Raw genomic sequence first — 20,126 nt, 5'->3', positions numbered from 1 at the left:
TATGGTTAGCTAGGGTTTAGGGTTAGGGTTAGGGTTAGGGTTTAGGGTCTAGGGTTTAGGGTGTTTAGGTTTAGGGATTAGGGATTAGAGATTTAAGGTTTAAGGGTTGTTTAAGGTTTAGGGATCATCGATCGAGTGCGCACACACATTATTAGAGGCACCCGCGCCTTTACGCATAAAGTGCATGCGTATATATGTGTGTTTTTTGGGCCACCAACGATATATAGATGATCGAGAGAGAGATTCAAATCCCCAAGAATATGATCAAATATACATTAAAATATATGCACGAATGCATTGTAGGCCATGCATGCACACTAATTATATATATATACTTAAAAAGACTAAACTGGTTCCTTATTCTGCCATTCTCTCAGTACGTCGATTTTCGTCGTCGTCGTCTCCCGTTCCGCCCGCGCCAACATGGGCCGCACCAAATTGGGCCGAGACAGGATCACCTGGGAAAATCTGCCTCCGCTCCACAAACAAGGACCGCACCTCTAATCACTTCCCTCAGCCGTCGCCGCCGCCGCTCTGCCCTGCCCTCCGCTCCGAGTGTGCCTGGGACGACGCGCTTCAGATCACCACACGGAACAACAGTGCCGCCGCCGCACTACTCTCCTGGACCTGCTGCTGCCCCGCCGCTTTTCCACGACCACCGTCGCTGCACTCCCCAGACTCCCGTGCCGGACGCTTCCACTACCGCCTCAACCTCAGGGCCTGGACCATGTGGGCGCTCCGCAGATCCGGTAACCCCCTCAGGTATCGCCCTTCCCCGCCATGGGTATCGTGATAGGTTTCAGATGCCGTTTTCTGGTTGATCTATCGGTGGCTGTAGGCGGCGAGGAAATCCGTTCTTATTTAGTTGTTTTGATTTGGGGTACCGTGCTATGTCGTAATAGTGCAATCCCTGGATGGTAGCGAAGCATCGCCTTGGAGGAAAGGTCGCACGTTTGTTGGATAGATTATTCCATTGGTTGATTTGTTTTGAAGTAGGAAATTGCAGGTCTCACCCTGGGACTCTGGGATGTTGTTGGATACCTGACGGCTTAGGATTTCCCTATTTATTTCTTGTGGATATATCTTTCGACGAACGATAGTTCTTGTTTATTTTACTTGATGTGTTGGTCCAATTATGTGTTTACGTCTCAACAAATGAACCAGATTTACCTGTTATATTTGTCTCGTTAATAATGCTCGCTCAGGACTATATAACATCTGGTTTGTTTTGCAATACACGGTTTAATTCTGATAATTGGCTTGGCTAACTCGTTTGCTTCGAACCAGGGTCGGTGCCTCGCCAAGTTGCAAGTGTCCGTGGTTGAAGTCTTGAGGTACTCGCTAAGTGCGGACGCAAAGACCGCAGAAGAATACTGTGAGCAGGTTTGCCAGAAATCGTGTTGCTGCCGTCGGCCAAAGTCATCAGCATCCCGTTCATCTTTCTCATCTGGCTGGTCCATGTGGGGCAGGAGTTTCTCTTCTCAGGCTGGGGCAAATTCTGGTGACAAAGATGATGATTTGGAAGATGAGTTTTCTGATTTGGAGGCCTCGCCTCTGCCCTCGTGACGACCCATCCTGCGTCGACCTCCTCCCGCCGTTCCCCGCCCTCGAGAATGCTTCCTACCTCGTCCACGACGCGTCGCGACGTTGATGCCTTGAACGCGGGCACGTCATCCTCCACGGGATCCGTGGACACCGATTTATCCTCTGTGGGTTCCCCGGCCACCACGCAGGTTTGAGTTCGCTATTCAAGCTCCTCCCTTCACCGCCCCCTCCTGCCGGTCTGAGAGGAGGAATGAGGGAGGGAGGTGTGCCGTAACGTGGTTTCGCTGCTGCTTGAGGATTCCACGGAAAGAATCAACCAGGGAAGAATAAAGATAGAAGGGCAGTTGAAGAAAGAAAGGCATTCGTATCACAACGGAGATCTTCAAAATTTGTCAAGTTGGAACCAAATTGATGAGCTGCATGGGTAACTTCTATGTATTCCGTATAGCGTTGATAGTTTTTAATATTAGTTAGACATTCTCATACGAGTGTAATTGCATAACGCATCACTACAAACTTAGAATTGATGTTTCCTTTACACGGGAAGGAGAAAGCTGAATGTCCAAGTTGGATCAGTAGCAGCCCTAGAAAATGCACAATGCACTTGAACCGTGCTTTGGTTGAAAAGCATCTACTAAACCACCCTTCCCCGACATTAAGGCTGATGTTGCTTATGTAGATATATAGCCTCAACTAATTATAGTTAAATGTTTAAATTTTCTCACATTTAACTATTCAGATATTGTGATTTCAGGTTAACGCTGTGGTTTCGAATCAGTTTTTGTATAGGTAATACTTGGATTAGCTTATAATTTAATACTACTCGTAAATTCTGATCATGTTTTTATCTTGTATATTTCAGCAAATATGAACTACCTATCCCGATGCATGTTGTGTAGCATCCATTGTGTATCTAATGTCATTTTGAGTGGGAGATTTTTGTGCTATTAATAAATTGGAGTCTGCTCTTTCTCTCATTCGGTGAACCAGATTACACTTGGTCTCTTTGTTTAAATCTATTTCGATTCTTCTTGGTACGTTTAAATCCATGTATACTTGCTTAATTATGGCAGGTCAAGTAGGATTTGATGTGCTGGTTGTTCATGTCATACTGGTGGTGGAAGTTGCATCATGTAACAAGATTTAAACATAGCATGTCAGACTGGTGGTGGTGGTTGGTGGTGGAGGTCGAATCATGTATTTATCCGTAGCCACGTCCATCTGTTTGATGACAAATTCAGATATGTCTTCTTCATCGTCTTCTCCTTAGTTTGTGTTCTGTATGCTGATATGTTCCAGAAGACGGAATTATTCATAGGTTTCCTCTTTGCTTGCCTTATGTGTGTTGATTTGTTCCAGGTCACCTCTTAGTGGTAGCTTCAGATGGGACTTTTTGGTTGACTTATTTATGTTGATTTGTTCAATAACTAAACATCAGAACATGTGAACTGCCGTGTGGTCCATGCTAAGCTCTAATCTTTTTTTTACGAATTAAATGGGAAATCCAGGATCTTTTATGTTTTCTATCTTACAATTTTGCTAGATACAAAACAATAAAATAAATAATATATATAAAAAAATACAGATTTTGATGAAATTCCATTTTTGTGGTAGTCAAGTCTCGCTCCGCTCTCTGTTTGTTATCCGATTTCTGACGAGTCAATCCTGACCATGCAAGAAAATATGGCTCAGATATGGGTGGAGTTATGTTCAGAAGCAAACCGCATACGTGAAGAATTTTCAGTTTCGGTGTAACACCATCTTTGTAATGTTGTTCCTCAAAATCACATGCTCTGGTGTTATTAACATATCATGGATGAATACAACTGTCTTCTTGCAAGCCACAAGACAGTCAGTGAGGTGCAATGCTCTGTCTTTGTATTATTTTTGCACAGTCACTATCTACAAAAGTTACTCATCTTAAGTTCGAGGAGTGAGGTATTAAAGCGAGACGCTTGTAGAAGTTTCTTCAGATAGGTTGAGATCTTCTATAAAGTTATTAAAAAATATAGGAAAATGTGATGCCACTATTACTTCGAGTGTTTAAACATTGGTTTTCTTTGAGACCATCATGTTTTTTTTGTAGGTTAAAATGTTTGGAATCGGTACGAATGGTTGGGCTGATGTGTTGTGCCGAAGACAGATCCACTGTGAATGGCAGCGACACGAAGGGTGAGTGGCCGGGGAAGTGAATTAAGAGGTTGCAAAGCGGCACTGCCCCATTTGCTTTTCCATGCTCGAGATTGACCTCAAGGTGTTGTCAGGTGACTACACATATTTTGTGCTTTTCCTTCTCCTCGCTGATGTGGTGGAAAAACTTGTAGATCTGCTTCGTGGTGCTAAAACCATGGGGTTTCCATTTTCCGTTTAATTATTTGGTGGAAAGTGGAAACTCCTGCAATTTTTCAGATAATGCAAATTCTCAATGGTATCATGTAATGTTCATGTGTATTTTATATTATTTTTCTCATGTTATTTCAATTAGACTGATTAAGATTACGGGAATATGCACTTTTTTGCAACAGGCACATGTGTTCTTCTAGATGACTTGTTTATATTGTTCTCATTCAAGAATTGTTATATGACATTAAAAACTGCTATCATCAATCTTATCATATTTAGATAAAAAAAATCTGAAACACATGTCATCAACAACATAATTCTTTTGAGATGTATCTTTCTAGCATATGTATTTAGAAACAACTCCGTGGTACCATGTACTTGATTGGCATAACAACTTTGTATCTTAAATATTTTAAATAGAACACAAGAGATATATACTTGTCATAGCATAGAGAGAATTTTCTGGAGTGGAGGGGATGACTATGAAGTACAATAGCAGCCTAATTGTGAAATAAGTGAAGCCAAGCGGTAGGTATGTACTAGAGAAGGGATGATGAAAAAGGAATCAATAAAATGATTTGTAGTTTGAGTAAACTAAATTGCATGTTCTTATGTTGCTGTTGAAATTTACTCTCTCCCAGCCGAATTATAAGACCTTCTCGCTCGCTTTTTGGCATGACGCACTCACTTTTTCTTAATCGCTAGCTAGCTCGCTTTACTTGCCTCTTGACTAGGTTGTCAGTCTGCATAAAAAACAACTAGAATGTCTTATAAATTGGCATGGATATTGTTCAATATCAAAGTGTTGTTTAGGCTAATTAGAAAAGAAGTATTCCTTCAGTTATACCTGTATTTGCAGCACACACATTTTGTGAGACAATAATACATGCAATAGGAGAGGTTGTTGAGTTAACAATTTTGATGGCCTAGAACACAGGTGTGAAACTTACAACGGAAGAGTAACAAAAAGATCTAGAACTTCGAACAACGCATATGCACAACACTACTATCTTGTTATTGCATGCGGTATTATCGTGTTGTAGTTTGTTATGATATTCTTGATTTATTTTAAATTTTCATAGTGAGTTGGGAATTATATATGTGCGTTGAGAAATGAAATTAAAGTACCCGTGACAATGCACAGGCATACCCCATAAACTGTTACGAAGCGCCTGAAACTAGATAGGTTCCTTTGAGAACCGATCTCGTGATACTCGTTCAGTAAAGTAAAATAGCAGTTCCATGCCATTTTCTCCTTTGTTCTGCCTCAGATTGATATTTCTAATGATTCAAGAAGCTTTGATGTGAGCTTCCAGAAGATATAAATTGGCCCTAATTCTCATTTACTAGATCAAAGAAATGAACGACCACCACACCTGCAACTCCCAAGGAGGCTAAAGCCGTTCCACCGCCAACAGATGGCGGCCGGTCAATCTTGGCGGTTCGATCTGGGCCTTGCTAGGATGGCATCCCGCACTAGCCTTGTCGACTCCTCACCGATGCCGTCCCGTCACACACCCTACAGTCAGGCCTGCTGGTCGCCTCGGTGCGTTGCCCCCGCCGCTGACAGGCGGCCGCCGGCCATTCTTGGCAGTGCACTTGGGAGCGCCTAAGCACCTATCCAAGTAGCGGAGGGGGACAAAGAGTAGAGGGGGCCAGCAATTAGGAGGTCATGGCTATGGTGAAGAGGGAGAGCAAGGAGGATTGTGTTCTGGAGCAACTGGAATGGGTTCCTTTTTTGACTTGGCTACTGGATTGATTCACACAGGGAAGATTGAGAGGAGCACGTGGACACAGTGGTGTGGGTTTCTTTCCTGGAAATGCCTCACATGGATAGAATGGTATGATTTCTGTACGATCATACACACGAGCGGACTTCACATGATCTGGCCAAGTTTGGTAACTGTGGGGATTGACAAGAAGCAAGAGAGGCGTATAAGAACGAAGAGAGAGAGAGAGAGAGAAAAATAGGTCCATTACATACTCATTAAACTAAATGAAAATATTATATATTCAAAAAAATTATGCTCCCTTCCCAAAAAATATTAAACACAAAATATTAGTACTGCTACTAGGTATGGGGTAAGACCTGCCAACATAAAGCTATTTCTTTTACTTCGGTATCCACCATTTTTTAGTCAACAGTCTTTGTTGAATGTCACAGAATGTAGATCACTCAAATTAAATCATGGAGACGGAGAATGAACCAAGTTTGAAGTACATACAGGTGGCGCTAACCATCGTTACAAGTTTGAATTAATTACAAGTAGGTGGAACAAGAAACTCGAGGGCTCGCCTTTTTAGAATTAATCATGTTCGTCACGAATAGGAGAAAATATGATCACCCTGGTCGATGGTGGCACATAAGAGAAGTGTAATCGTAAATAATTCGCTCAAGATTTGAGCTTTTGTTTATCCCGATGCAACGCACGGGCATTTTAACTAGTTATATATATATTATGAGGCAACTTAATCAAATGTGTTTTCATTCGAGAGAACTTGTCAAAATTCAAGTTAATTAATTTATCACGATAATTATATAATTAATTAATGAATCTCAGGGATATGTTATACAACATGATCGATATAGGCCATGTATATTTTAATTGGTGTTAATCTACGGTTTGCTAGCTAGCTGCTATATATATAGCATGTTTTTATTAGATCGGGTTATAGCTAGCTAGTATAGTTTAGGGTTATGTGTTTTAATTAAGTAGGGTTGATTAGCTAGGGTTAGTTACATATATATGGTTTAGGGTTAATGCATGGCACATTTAATTTAATTAGAGGACCGCGAGGCACCCTTGGCCTGCTCGATGCACAATTAAGTGTCGTTGGCCTATACATAGGGTTTAATTAGGGTTTAGGGTTAGCTAGGGTTTAGGGTTAGGGTTAGGGTTAGGGTTTAGGGTCTAGGGTTTAGGGTTTAGTGTTTAGGGTGTTTAGGTTTAGGGATTAGGGATTAGAGATTAGAGATTTAAGGTTTTAGGGTTGTTTAAGGTTTAGGGATCATCGATCGAGTGCGCACACACATTATTAGAGGCACCCGCGCCTTTACGCATAAATTGCATGCATATATATGTGTGTTTTTTGGCCACCAACGATATATAGATGATCGAGAGAGAGAGAGATTGAAATCCCCAAGAATATGTTCAAATATACATTAAAATATATGCACGAATGCATGGTAGGCCATGCATGCACACTAATTATATATATATTATGAGGCAACTGTTATCACCAGAATTTGACCGGATCAGAGGTGGGCCGCGATTGAAGATGGACTTGAATAATATACATAGAAGAAATACATGAATCGGCCTTCTATACCAAGTTTGGGCTAGTTTTCCCGTGTATCTGTAACATAGTAGGATACGTGTCGTTTAGAAGTTAGAGTTTAACCCGTGCACGGTTAGGTGCACGCCTGAATTAGAAAGTCCCCCGGACTATAAATATGTATCTAGGGTTTATGAAATAAACAACAACCAACGTTCACCACAAACCAATCTCGGCGCATCGCCAACTCCCCGTCTCGAGGGTTTCTTCCGGGTAAGCACCATGCTGCCTAGATCGCATCTTGCGATCTAGGCAGCACACGTTTATTCGTCATCCATGCGCTGCTCGTATCGAAGCCTTTTTGATGGCGAGCAGCGTAGTTATCATAGATGTTTTAGGGTTAGCATTGTTCTTCGTATCATATGCTATCGTCGTGCAACCCTTAGGCATCTAGCCGCCCTTACACCTACCTTGGGTGTAAGGGCGGCACCCCGCTTGATCATTGTTTAGTAGATCTGATCCGTTATGATTGCTCCTTGTTCTTCAAGGATTAGTTTAATATCTGCATGGTTAGGCCTTGATGTCTACGGGAGCTTCTATTCTTGTAGACAGTGTTGGGCCTCCAAGAGCAGAGGTTTATAGAACAGCAGCAAGTTTCCCTTAAGTGGATACCCAAGGTTTATCGATCTCAGGGAGGAAGAGGTCAAAGATATCCCTCTCATGCAACCACTGCAACCACAAAGCAAGAAGTCTCTTGTGTCCCCAACACACCTAATAGGTGCACTAGTTTGGCGAAGAGATAGTGAAATACAGGTGGTATGAATAAGTAGTAGCAACGGCACCGAGAAAAGTGCTTTGTCCAGGACAAGTAAACAAGCGGTAGTAACACAGCGAGTAGTAACGCGATAGAAACGAGTAAACAAGCAGCGATAGCGATATTTAGGAACAAGGCCTAGGGATTACACTTTCACTAGTGGACACTCTCAACATTGATCACATAACAGAATAGATAAATGCATACTCTACACTTTTGTTGGATGATGAACACATTGCGTAGGATTACACGAACCCTCAATGCCGGAGTTAACAAGCTCCACAATAATGCTCATATTTTAGTAACCTTTAGTGTAAGATAGATCAACAGACTAAACCAAGTACTAGCATAGCATGCACACTTGTCACCTTCATGCATATGTAGGAGGAATAGATCACATCAATATTATCATAGCAATAGTTAACTTCGCAATCTACAAGAGATCATGATCATAGCATAAACCAAGTACTAACACGGTGCACACATCGTCACCTTTGCACACGTGCGGGAGGAATAAAACTACTTTAATAACAAATCACTAGAGTAGCACATAGATAAATTGTGATACAAAACATATTGCAATCATAAAGAGATATAAATAAGCACTTCACTATGCCATTCAACGAGTGAATAAGTATTCCGTGAAATCTAGCCTAAGAGACCCACACGGTGCACACACTTGTCACCTTTACACACGTGGGACAAGGAGTCTCCGGAGATCACATAGGTAAAACTCACTTGACTAGCATAATGACATCTAGATTACAAGCATCATCATATGAATCTCAATCATGTAAGGCAGCTCATGAGATTATTGTATTGAAGCACATAGGAGAGAGATGAACCACATAGCTACCGGTATAGCCCCGAGCCTCGATGGAGAACTACTCCCTCCTCATGGGAGCAGCGGCGGTGATGAAGATGGCGGTGGAGATGGCAGCGGTGTCGATGGAGAAGCCTTCCGGGGGCACTTCCCCGCTCCGGCAGGGTGCCGGAACGGAGACTCCGGTCCCCCGGATCTTGGCTTCGCGATGGCGGCGGCTCCGGAAGGTTTCGTGGTTTTCGTCCAACGCCCCGAGGTTTTTAGGTCGGGGGCTTTATATAGGCGGAGAGGCGGCGCAGGAGGGCTTACGGGGGCCCACACCCTAGGGGGCGCCCCCTTGGCCGCGCCGGGGTGTGGTGTGGTGGCCCTGCCCCCTTCTCTCGGCGGTTCTCGTGTGTTCTGGATGCTTCCGGGTAAAATAGGAACCTGGGCGTTCATTTCGTCCGATTCCGAGAATATTTCGTTACTAGGATTTCTGAAACTAAAAACAGCAGAAAACAGGAACTGGCACTTCGGCATCTTGTTAATAGGTTAGTTCCAGAAAATGCACGAATATGACATAAAGTGTGCATAGAACATGTAGATAACATCAATAATGTGGCATGGAACACAAGAAATTATCGATACGTTGGAGACGTATCAGCATCCCCAAGCTTAGTTCTGCTCGTCCCGAGCGGGTAAAACGATAACAAAGATAATTTCTGGAGTGACATGCCATCATAAACTTGATCATACTATTTGTAAAGCATATGTAGTGAATGCAGCGATCAAAACAATGTATATGACATGGGTAAACAAGCTGAATCATAAAGCAAAGACTTTTCATGAATAGCACTTCAAGACAAGCATCAATAAGTCTTGCATAAGAGTTAACTCATAAAGTAATAATTCAAAGTAAAGGTATTGAAGCAACACAAAGGAAGATGAAGTTTCAGCGGTTGCTTTCAACTTATAACATGTATATCTCATGGATAATTGTCAATGCAAAGCAATATAACAAATGCAATATGCAAATATGTAAGAATCAATGCACAGTTCACACAAGTGTTTGCTTCTTGAGATGGAGAGAAATAGGTGAGCTGACTCAACAATGAAAGTAAAAGAATGGTCCTCCATAGAGGAAAAGCATCGATTGCTATATTTGTGCTAGAGCTTTGATTTTGAAAACATGAAACAATTTTGTCAACGGTAGTAATAAAGCATATGCATCATGTAAATTATATCTTATAAGTTGCAAGCCTCATGCATAGTGTACCAATAGTGCCCGCACCTTGTCCTAATTAGCTTGGACTACCTGGATTATCACCGCAATACATATGCTTTAACCAAGTTTCACAAAGGGGTACCTCTATGCCGCCTGTACAAAGGTCTAAGGAGAAAGCTCGCATTTGGATTTCTCGCTTTTGATTATTCTCAACTTAGACATCCATACCGGGACAACATAGACAACAGATAATGGACTCCTCTTTTAATGCTTTAACCATTTGACAACAATTAATTCTTTTCTCATTAGAGACTTGAGGATATTTGTCCAAAACTGAAACTTCCACCATGAATCATGGCTTTAGTTAGCGGCCCAATGTTCTTCTCTCACAATATGCATGCTCAAACCATTCAACTCGGTGTAGATCGCCCTTACTTCGGACAAGACGAACATGCATAGCAACTCACATGAAATTCAACAATGAGTTGATGGCGTTCCCCGATAAACATGGTTATCGCACAACAAGCAACTTAATAAGAGATAAAGTGCATAATTACATATTCAATACCACAATAGTTTTTAAGCTATTTGTCCCATGAGCTATATATTGCAAAGGTGAATGATGGAATTTTAAAGGTAGCACTCAAGCAATTTACTTTGGAATGGCGGGAAAATACCATGTAGTATAGGTAGATATGGTGGACACAAATGGCATAGTGGTTGGCTCAAGTATTTTGGATGCATGAGAAGTATTCCCTCTCGATACAAGGTTTAGGCTAGCAAGGCTTATTTGAAACAAACACAAGGATGAACTGGTGCAGCAAAACTCACATAAAAGACATATTGAAAACATTATAAGACTCTACACCGTCTTCCTTGTTGTTCAAAACTCAATACTAGAAATTATCTAGACTTTAGAGAGACCAATTATGCAAACCAAATTTTAGCATGCTCTATGTATTCTTCACTAATAGGTGCAAAGTATATGATGCAAGAGCTTAAACATGAGCACAACAATTGCCAAGTATCACATTACCCAAGACATTATAGCAATTACTACATGTATCATTTTCCAATTCCAACCATATAACAATTTAACGAAGAAGAAACTTCGCCATGAATATTATGAGCTAAGAACACATGTGTTCATATGAACCAGCGGAGCGTGTCTCTCTCCCACACAAGCATGATGTAATCCAATTTATTCAAACAAAAACAAAAACAAAAGCACACAGACGCTCCAAGTAAAGCACATAAGATGTGACCGAATAAAAATATAGTTTCAAGAGAAGGAACCCGATAATTTATCGATGAAGAAGGGGATGCCTTGGGCATCCCCAAGCTTAGACGCTTGAGTCTTCTTGATATATGCAGGGATGAACCACCGGGGCATCCCCAAGCTTAGACTTTTCACTCTTCTTGATCGTAGTATATCATCCTCCTCTCTTGACCCTTGAAAACTTCCTCCACACCAAACTCGAAACAACTCATTAGAGGGTTAGTGGACAATAAAAATTAACATGTTCAGAGGTGACACAATCATTCTTAACACTTCCGGACATTGCATAAAGCTACTGGACATTAATGGATCAAAGAAATTCATCCAACATAGCAAAAGAGGCAATGCGAAATAAAAGGCAGAATCTGTCAAAACAGAACAGTCCGTAAAGATGGATTTTATTAGGCCACCAGACTTGCTCAAATTAAAATGCTCAAATTGAATGAAAGTTGCGTACATATCTGAGGATCACTCAAGTAAATTGGCATAATTTTCTGAGTTACCTACAGAGAATTAGACCCAGATTCGTGACAGCCAAAGAAATCTGTTTCTCGCGAGTAATCCAAATCTAGTACTTACTTTACTATCAAAGACTTTACTTGGCACAACAAAACACAAAACTAAGATAAGGAGAGGTTGCTACAGTAGTAAACAACTTCCAAGACACAAATATAAAATAAAGTACTGTAGCAAAATAACACATGGGTTATCTCCCAAGAAGTTCTTTCTTTATAGCCGTTAAGATGGGCTCAGCAGTTTTAATGATGCACTCGCAAAAGATAGTATGTGAAGCAAAAGAGAGCATCAAGAGGCAAATTCAAAAACATATTTAAGTCTAACATGCTTCCTATGCATAGGAATCTTGTAAATAAACAAGTTCATGAGGAGAAAAGTAACAAGCATAGGAAGATAAAACAAGTGTAGCTTCAAAAATTTCAGCACATAGAGAGGTGTTTTAGTAACATGAAAATTTCTACAACCATATTTTCCTCTCTCATAATAACTTTCAGTAGCATCATGAGCAAACTCAACAATATAACTATCACATAAAGCATTCTTATTATGAGTCTCATGCATAAAATTATTACTCTCCACATAAGCATAGTTATTCTTATTAATTGTAGTAGGAGCAAATTCAACAAAGTAGCTATCATTATTATTTTCATCAAGTGTAGGAGGCATATTGTAATCATAATCAAATTTATCCTCCATAACAGGTGGTACCAAAAGACTACTATCATTATCATCACAAATAGGAGGCAAAGTATCATCAAAGAAAATTTTCTCCTCAATGCTTGGGGGACTAAAAATATCATGAAAACCAGCTTCCCCAAGCTTAGAACTTTCTATATTATTATCAACAATGGTGTTCAAAGCGTTCATACTAATATTACTACCAGCATGCAAATAAGATTTCATAGGTTTTTTAATTTTCGCATCAAACAATCCATGTTTTAAATCAGGAAATAGAATAAGAAGCTCATTGTTGTCCATTATGCCAAACTAGTGTAAACAAGAAACAAAAAGATGCAATTGCAGGATCTAAAGGAAATAGCTTCGAGCACACACACAACGGCGCCGGAAAAATACTTTACCCGAGACCGTAGTATGAGAGCCTTTTTACCTTTCCTCCCCGGCAACGGCGCCGGAAAAGTGCTTGATGTCTACGGGAGCTTCTATTCTTGTAGACAGTGTTGGGCCTCCAAGAGCGAGAGGTTTGTAGAACAGCAGCAAGTTTCCCTTAAGTGGATACCCAAGGTTTATCGATCTCGGGGAGGAAGAGGTCAAAGATATCCCTCTCATGCAACCACTGCAACCACAAAGCAAGAAGTCTCTTGTGTCCCCAACACACCTAATAGGTGCACTAGTTCGGCGAAGAGATAGTGAAATACAGGTGGTATGAATAAGTAGTAGCAACAGCACCAGAAAAGTGCTTTGTCCAGGACAGTAAACAAGCAGTAGTAACACAGCAGTAGTAACGCAGTAAAACAATAAACAAGCAGCGATAGCAGTATTTAGGAACAAGGCCTAGGGATTACACTTTCACTAGTGGACACTCTCAACATTGATCACATAACAGAATAGATAAATGCATACTCTACACTTTTGTTGGATGATGAACACATTGCGTAGGATTACACGAACCCTCAATGCCGGAGTTAACAAGCTCCACAATAATGCTCATATTTTAGTAACCTTTAGTGTAAGATAGATCAACAGACTAAACCAAGTACTAGCATAGCATGCACACTGTCACCTTCATGCATATGTAGGAGGAATAGATCACATCAATATTATCATAGCAATAGTTAACTTCGCAATCTACAAGAGATCATGATCATAGCATAAACCAAGTACTAACACGGTGCACATACTGTCACCTTTGCACACGTGCAGGAGGAATAAAACTACTTTAATAACAAATCACTAGAGTAGCACATAGATAAATTGTGATACAAAACATATTGCAATCATAAAGAGATATAAATAAGCACTTCACTATGCCATTCAACAGTGAATAAGTATTCTGTGAAATCTAGCCTAAGAGACCCACACGGTGCACACACTGTCACCTTTACACACGTGGGACAAGGAGTCTCCGGAGATCACATAGGTAAAACTCACTTGACTAGCATAATGACATCTAGATTACAAGCATCATCATATGAATCTCAATCATGTAAGGCAGCTCATGAGATTATTGTATTGAAGCACATAGGAGAGAGATGAACCACATAGCTACCGGTATAGCCCCGAGCCTCGATGGAGAACTACTCCCTCCTCATGGGAGCAGCAGCGGTGATGAAGATGGCGGTGGAGATGGCAGCGGTGTCGATGGAGAAGCCTTCCGGGGCACTTCCCCGCTCCGGCAGGGTGCCGGAACGAGAGACTCCTGTCCCCCGGATCTTGGCTTCGCGATGGCGGCGGCTGCGGGAAGGTTTCGTGGTTTTCGTCCAACGCCCCGAGGTTTTTAGGTCGGGGGCTTTATATAGGCGGAGAGGCGGCGCAGGAGGGCTTACGGGGGGCCCACACCCTAGGGGGCGCCCCCTTGGCCGCGCCGGGGTGTGGTGTGGTGGCCCTGCCCCCTTCTCTCGGCGGTTCTCGTGTGTTCCGGATGCTTCCGGGTAAAATAGGAACCCGGGCGTTGATTTCGTCCGATTCCGAGAATATTTCGTTACTAGGATTTCGAAACCAAAAACAGCGAGAAAACGAGGAACCGGCACTTCGGCATCTTGTTAATAGGTTAGTTCCAGAAAATGCACGAATATGACATAAAGTGTGCATATAACATGTAGATAACATCAATAATGTGGCATGGAACACAAGAAATTATCGATACGTTGGAGACGTATCAGGCCTTACAAAGGGTTGGAGGATCCAGCGGCGCGTAGGGTGTAGTTTGCTAGCCCTAGACAGGATGTTCCGGGGATCAACTTCGTGTTGGTTGTCAGGCCCTGTCTAGGATCGGCTTACGATCACCGTATGCGGCCGCGAGGCCCAATCACGAGTAGGACGTTCCGATTATGCGGTGAAAACCGCAGATCGTAGTAGGTCGTTTTAGCTTTGCTTTGATCAAGCAGGACCACCATCTGATCGTACACCTCGTACGCATCATGGGTGGATCGGCTCTCTGAGCCGATTCACAGGACAACCTGAGAGCCGATCGAGGCTCGTATTTAATGTTTACGTGTATACCATGCAGGAAACTAAGCGAGGCATTCTCCAACACCTCCCTGACCAGGTATAGGTCAGGTGGCACGCCCTTGCATCAGCATCGGACATGCGTGCCGAAGGCTTTGCGGGCCGTCGCTCGGAGGGACCAGGGCCAGCCGCAGTCCTGGGAGATTCCCGGCTCTACGGTGTTGCCCGTCGCTGCCCGCCGGTGGGTTTTTGACCGCAACACATTCTCGGCACGCCCGGTGGGACAATCTTCGACATCAACCGCATCGCCATCTACATCCGAGATGGCGGAAGGCACTCCGGTCAAGTACGAGGATCCGACCGAGGAGCTCAAGAAGAAGCATGACGAGATCAAAGCGGTCCTCGAAGCCGACCTCATCGGCTCTTTTCACGAACCCGCTCACATGGCATCAGGTGGAAAGGGTTCTCACCTGAAGGCGCGCTCGATGGAGTGGACCTGTCCACCCCGTCAGAAGAACGCACCAGGTCGCTGCGTCAGGAGATCAACTTCACGGTGGCTCACTCGCTACACCGCCATTCTGAGAGCCTGGTGAACACTTTGGAGCGTGTCGCTCTTCGGGTGATCCAGGAGATCATGAGCCATCAGTACTCTCCGTCGGGACCAGCTCTGGGGACTTACCAAGGAGAGATGCCACTCCAGTCCCGTCCACCGCTGCCGTTCGCGTTGGTAGCACCAGAAGTGCCGAATTCACCGGCATCCGCCGTTAACATGGTGGGGCTCACTTCCCCTGGAGGGTGCCAGCCAAGATCCTCGTTCAACATCAACATGATAGGGCTCGGGCACCACCCTGGCAAGGACAGCGACGAGGGCAGCTGCTCTCGCAGCGAAGGCAAGGAGGAAGCTGTTCCACGCGATCGGCCCCAACACCTCCAAAAAGTCCTGGTTACAATCAAGATGAAGGCCGATGCCATCGATCGGCCCGCATTATCCGTACCACACGTTCTCCCTGTATTTGGTGTCGACCTCACAGGTGACGGAAAGCTAGGATATGGGTTTACATCGGCCGATGAGCTAGAAGAAGTCGACATCGGCCCTGGGGATAAGCCGCGACCAACTTTTATCAGCAAGAAGTTAGATCCACATCTTAGGGGTCAGATGATAGCTCTGCTAAAAGAATACCCAGATTGCTTTGCGTGGGATTACACAGAGATGCCTGGGTTGGACAGGAGCATCATTGAACACCGGCTTCCCCTGAAGAAAGGGTTTCGGCCGTTCCAACAACGAGCACGTCAGATGAAGGCCGAAATTCTGGAAGAAGTCAAGAAAGAGATCGAGAAGATGTTGGCCGCCGGGTTCATCAGGCCATGCAGGTATGCTGAATGGATCTCCAGTATCGTTCCCGTAGAGAAGAAAGATGGCCGATGGCGTGTGGCCATCGATTTCCGAGATCTCAACAGAGCCACTCCAAAAGATGAATATCCGATGCCTGTGGCAGAAACGTTGATCAATGCAGCTGCTGGCCATAAGGTGTTGAGCTTCATGGATGGCAACGCCGGCTATAACCAAATTTTCATGGCTCCTGAAGATATACACAAGACAGCATTCGAGTACCGAGGGCAGTAGGCTTGTTTGAATATGTAGTCATGACCTTTGGGTTGAAGAACGCCGGTGCAACGTACCAGAGAGCCATGAATTATATATTTCACGACCTGATCGGCAAGTTGGTGGAAATCTACATTGATGACGTGGTAGTCAAGTCTGTCTCCATGGAGGGACACTTGGATGATTTGCGACGCATCCTAGACCAAACTCGGAAGTTCGGACTAAGAATGAATCCGAAGAAGTGTGCCTTTGGGGTGACGGCCGGTCAGTTCCTATGTTTTCTGGTTCATGAACGGGGAATTGAGATCGGCCTGAAAAGTCAGGAGGCAGTGCGTACCATGCAGCCGCCCACCACGAAGAAAGAGCTCCAACTTCTTATCGGCAAAATCAACTTCGTCTGACGATTCATCTCTAACCTGTCAGGACGAATCGAGCCGTTCATGGCGCTGGTGAAGATTAAATCTGATGACGAGTTTCACTGGGGGGCAGAACAGCAGCAGGCGTTTGACGAGATTAAGCGGTATCTGACGACGCCGCCTGTGCTAGTTCCACCCCAACAAGACAGGCCGTTCTATATCTACTTGTCAGTAGCTGACACGTCCATCGCTTCGGTGGTGGTGCAACTCTATGAGGGTGTTGAAAAGGTCGTTTTCTACCTCAGAAGAAGGATGTTGGACGTGAAGACAAGGTACCCTGAAGTCGAGAAGCTTTGCCTCTGCCTGTTCTTCACCTGCACCAAGCTTCATCACATCCTTTTGACGGCAGAGATCATCGTCATCTGCAAGTCAGACGTTGTCAAGCACATGCTGTCGGCCCCTGTTTTGAAAGGCCGGCTTGGTAAGTGCATGTTTGCGTTGACGGAGTTCGATCTTCGGTATCAGCCTACGAAAGTAGTCAAGGGACAAGCGTTGGCCGATCTTATAGCTGAACGGATTAACACTAATATAGCGGCACTATCCGTACGTGTGTGGGCTATGTTCTTCGATGGATCGGCTTGTGAAGATGGTTGTGGCATCGGCATTCTGCTCGTGTCGCCTCGGGGGGCAACATATTCTTTCGCCATCAGGCTATCTGCCCCTTGCACCAACAATGTCGCTGAGTATGAGGCAGTGCGCAAGGGAATGGAGTTGCTTTTAGAAGCCGGGGCAGAGGCAGTGGAGCTTTTTGGAGACTCGAAGTTGGTGATCTCTCAACTCACGGACGAATACAAGTGCGAGAGTGAGTCACTTTTCCCATATTGGGTAGAGTGTCGTGAGCTGATGACACATTTTCGGTACATCAATTTCAATTGGGTCCCAAGGTCTCGGAATACCGACGCCAATGATCTCGCACGGATGGCATCGGGATACAAGGACATACCCGACGGGTCGAAGTTCGAGTGCGGTTCTCGGAACAGGATGATTGGAGAACCGATATCTTCAATTATTTGTAGGATTCGGCTCGGGGGGGACCCAAAAGGATAAGATACAAGGCTATGAAATATGTCCTTATAGGAGATGACATGTGCTACGGGACGTTGGAAGGGTTACTACTCAAGTGCCTGGGACCAACTGAGTCTAATCGGCTCTTACATGAGGTGCATGAAGGCGCCTGTGGAACTCACCAATCGGCCCATAAGATGAAGTGGTTAATTAGACGATCGGGGTTTTATTGGCCTACCATGCTAGAAGACTGCTTCAACTACTACAAAGGATGCCAAGCGTGTCAAATGTTCGGAAAAATCCAGATGGTACCCGCATCAGCGATGAACCCCATCATCAAACCTTGGCCATTTCGAGGTTGGGGCATGGATATGATCGGCAAGATACATCCTCCGTCAAGCAAGAACCACGAGTGGATTCTGGCCATTACAGATTATTTCACCAAGTGGGTGGAGGCCGTTCCCATGAAGAAAGTAAGATCGGAAGATGTTGTCCAATTTGTCAAAGAACATGTCATTCATAGGTTCGGGATTCCCCAAACCATCACGACCGATGGAGGTTCGGTCTTTGTCTCTAAAGAATTCAGAAAGTTCTGCGATGACATGGGGATTAAGCTAATCCGATCATCTCCATACTACGCTCAAGCCAACGGGCAAGCCGAAGCATCCAATCAAAGCCTGATCAAGCTGATTAAGAGGAAGATTGAGGAGAATCCCAGGGTGTGGCATGAGACATTGTCAGAAGCTTTGTGGGCCTATCGCATGTCATGCCATGGAGCTATAAAGACTTCGCCGTACCAGCTTGTCTATGGGCAGGAGGCCGTATTACCTTGGGAAATTACGGCCGGATCGAGACGTGTCACGTTTCGGAATGACTCGACGCTCGAAGAATATGCAACCCTGATGAGTGACACTGTTGAGGATGCAACGGAACTTAGACTTTGGTCGTTAGAGAAGATTAAAGAAAACAAAGCCAGGGTAGCTCGGGCATACAATAAAAAGGTAAGACCAAAGGAGTTTCAAGTTGGTGATCTAGTATGGGAAGCCGTGTTGCCACTAGGAACCAGGGATAAAGCATACGGCAAATGGTCTCCTAATTGGCACGGTCCTTACAAAGTCATCCAGGTTCTGAAGGGCAATGCCTACATGCTTGAACAGTTGGATGGTGTGAAGTTCACAGTGGCCGTCAACGGCCAACATCTCAAGAAGTATTTCCCAAGCATGTGGGAGGATGGGCAGTGAGATATGGAGGCCGATTTTTAGATCGGCCAGTAAAAAAAATCAAAAAAATCACAGCCGATGTACAGACATCGACTTGAGAAAACATGTGGAGACAACAGTATGCTAACAGCCGATGCACGGGCATCGACTTCAGAATAATAGAAGCCGATGCATTGCCATCGACTCTAGAGGAACAAGCTCAATTAAGATCATGATATTTTGATAAATCTCCTAGTGGTTTGTTGAGGAGTTCAATCTGCATGTTTAAGATGGTTTGGACGGGAGCTAGACCTGTTGGACCGTGTGGATAGGCAACGGCTTGGCCTCAAATCGCGTTTGTATTACAAGCCGATGCCCTGTCATCGGCTCTTTGTACAGCGACTTCGTTCGACGATCGGCAAAGTTGACAAGAAAGCAAGACTAATTGGGGAATATTATCTTCATTAATAGTGGGATTTATTACAAAGAAAGAGCCGATTGCTCGGGGAAGAAAGAACAAAATCTGACTACTACTACTAGTCCCTAATCTAAGGGCTGTTGCTGCCCTCGTCGTCGTCGTCGCTGCCGCCGGCGCAGCTGCTGATGGACTCCTCATCGCTGCTCCCGTAGCCTTCTACGGGAGCCTCGTCTTCCTCATCGTCGTCATCACTATCAACGTCCCACCAGGCGCGGAGGCGCTTCGTCGGTGGGTAACCTTCGAGGGAGTCATCGTCGTCATCCTCCGCCTCTTCCTCGGAGGAGGTGAAGTCGTCCCAGGAGAAGCGGTCGTCCTCGCTCTCCACCTCCTCCTCCCAGTCGACGAGGAATCGAAGGTCGTCCTCTCCGTCAGTCAAGGATTTGTCATCCTCAGACCAGATGGAGGAATCGTGTTCCTCCTTGTCCCACGTCGTTGGGGCGAGGATGTCGTGTGCCGCCAACGAGCCCCACTCTGGCGTCGGCTCACGGAAGGGAGATGA

Source organism: Lolium rigidum, chromosome 6 (assembly GCF_022539505.1).
Source record: "Lolium rigidum isolate FL_2022 chromosome 6, APGP_CSIRO_Lrig_0.1, whole genome shotgun sequence".
NCBI classification, from domain to species: Eukaryota; Viridiplantae; Streptophyta; class Magnoliopsida; order Poales; family Poaceae; genus Lolium; species Lolium rigidum.
This window is presented reverse-complemented; position numbering follows the sequence as displayed.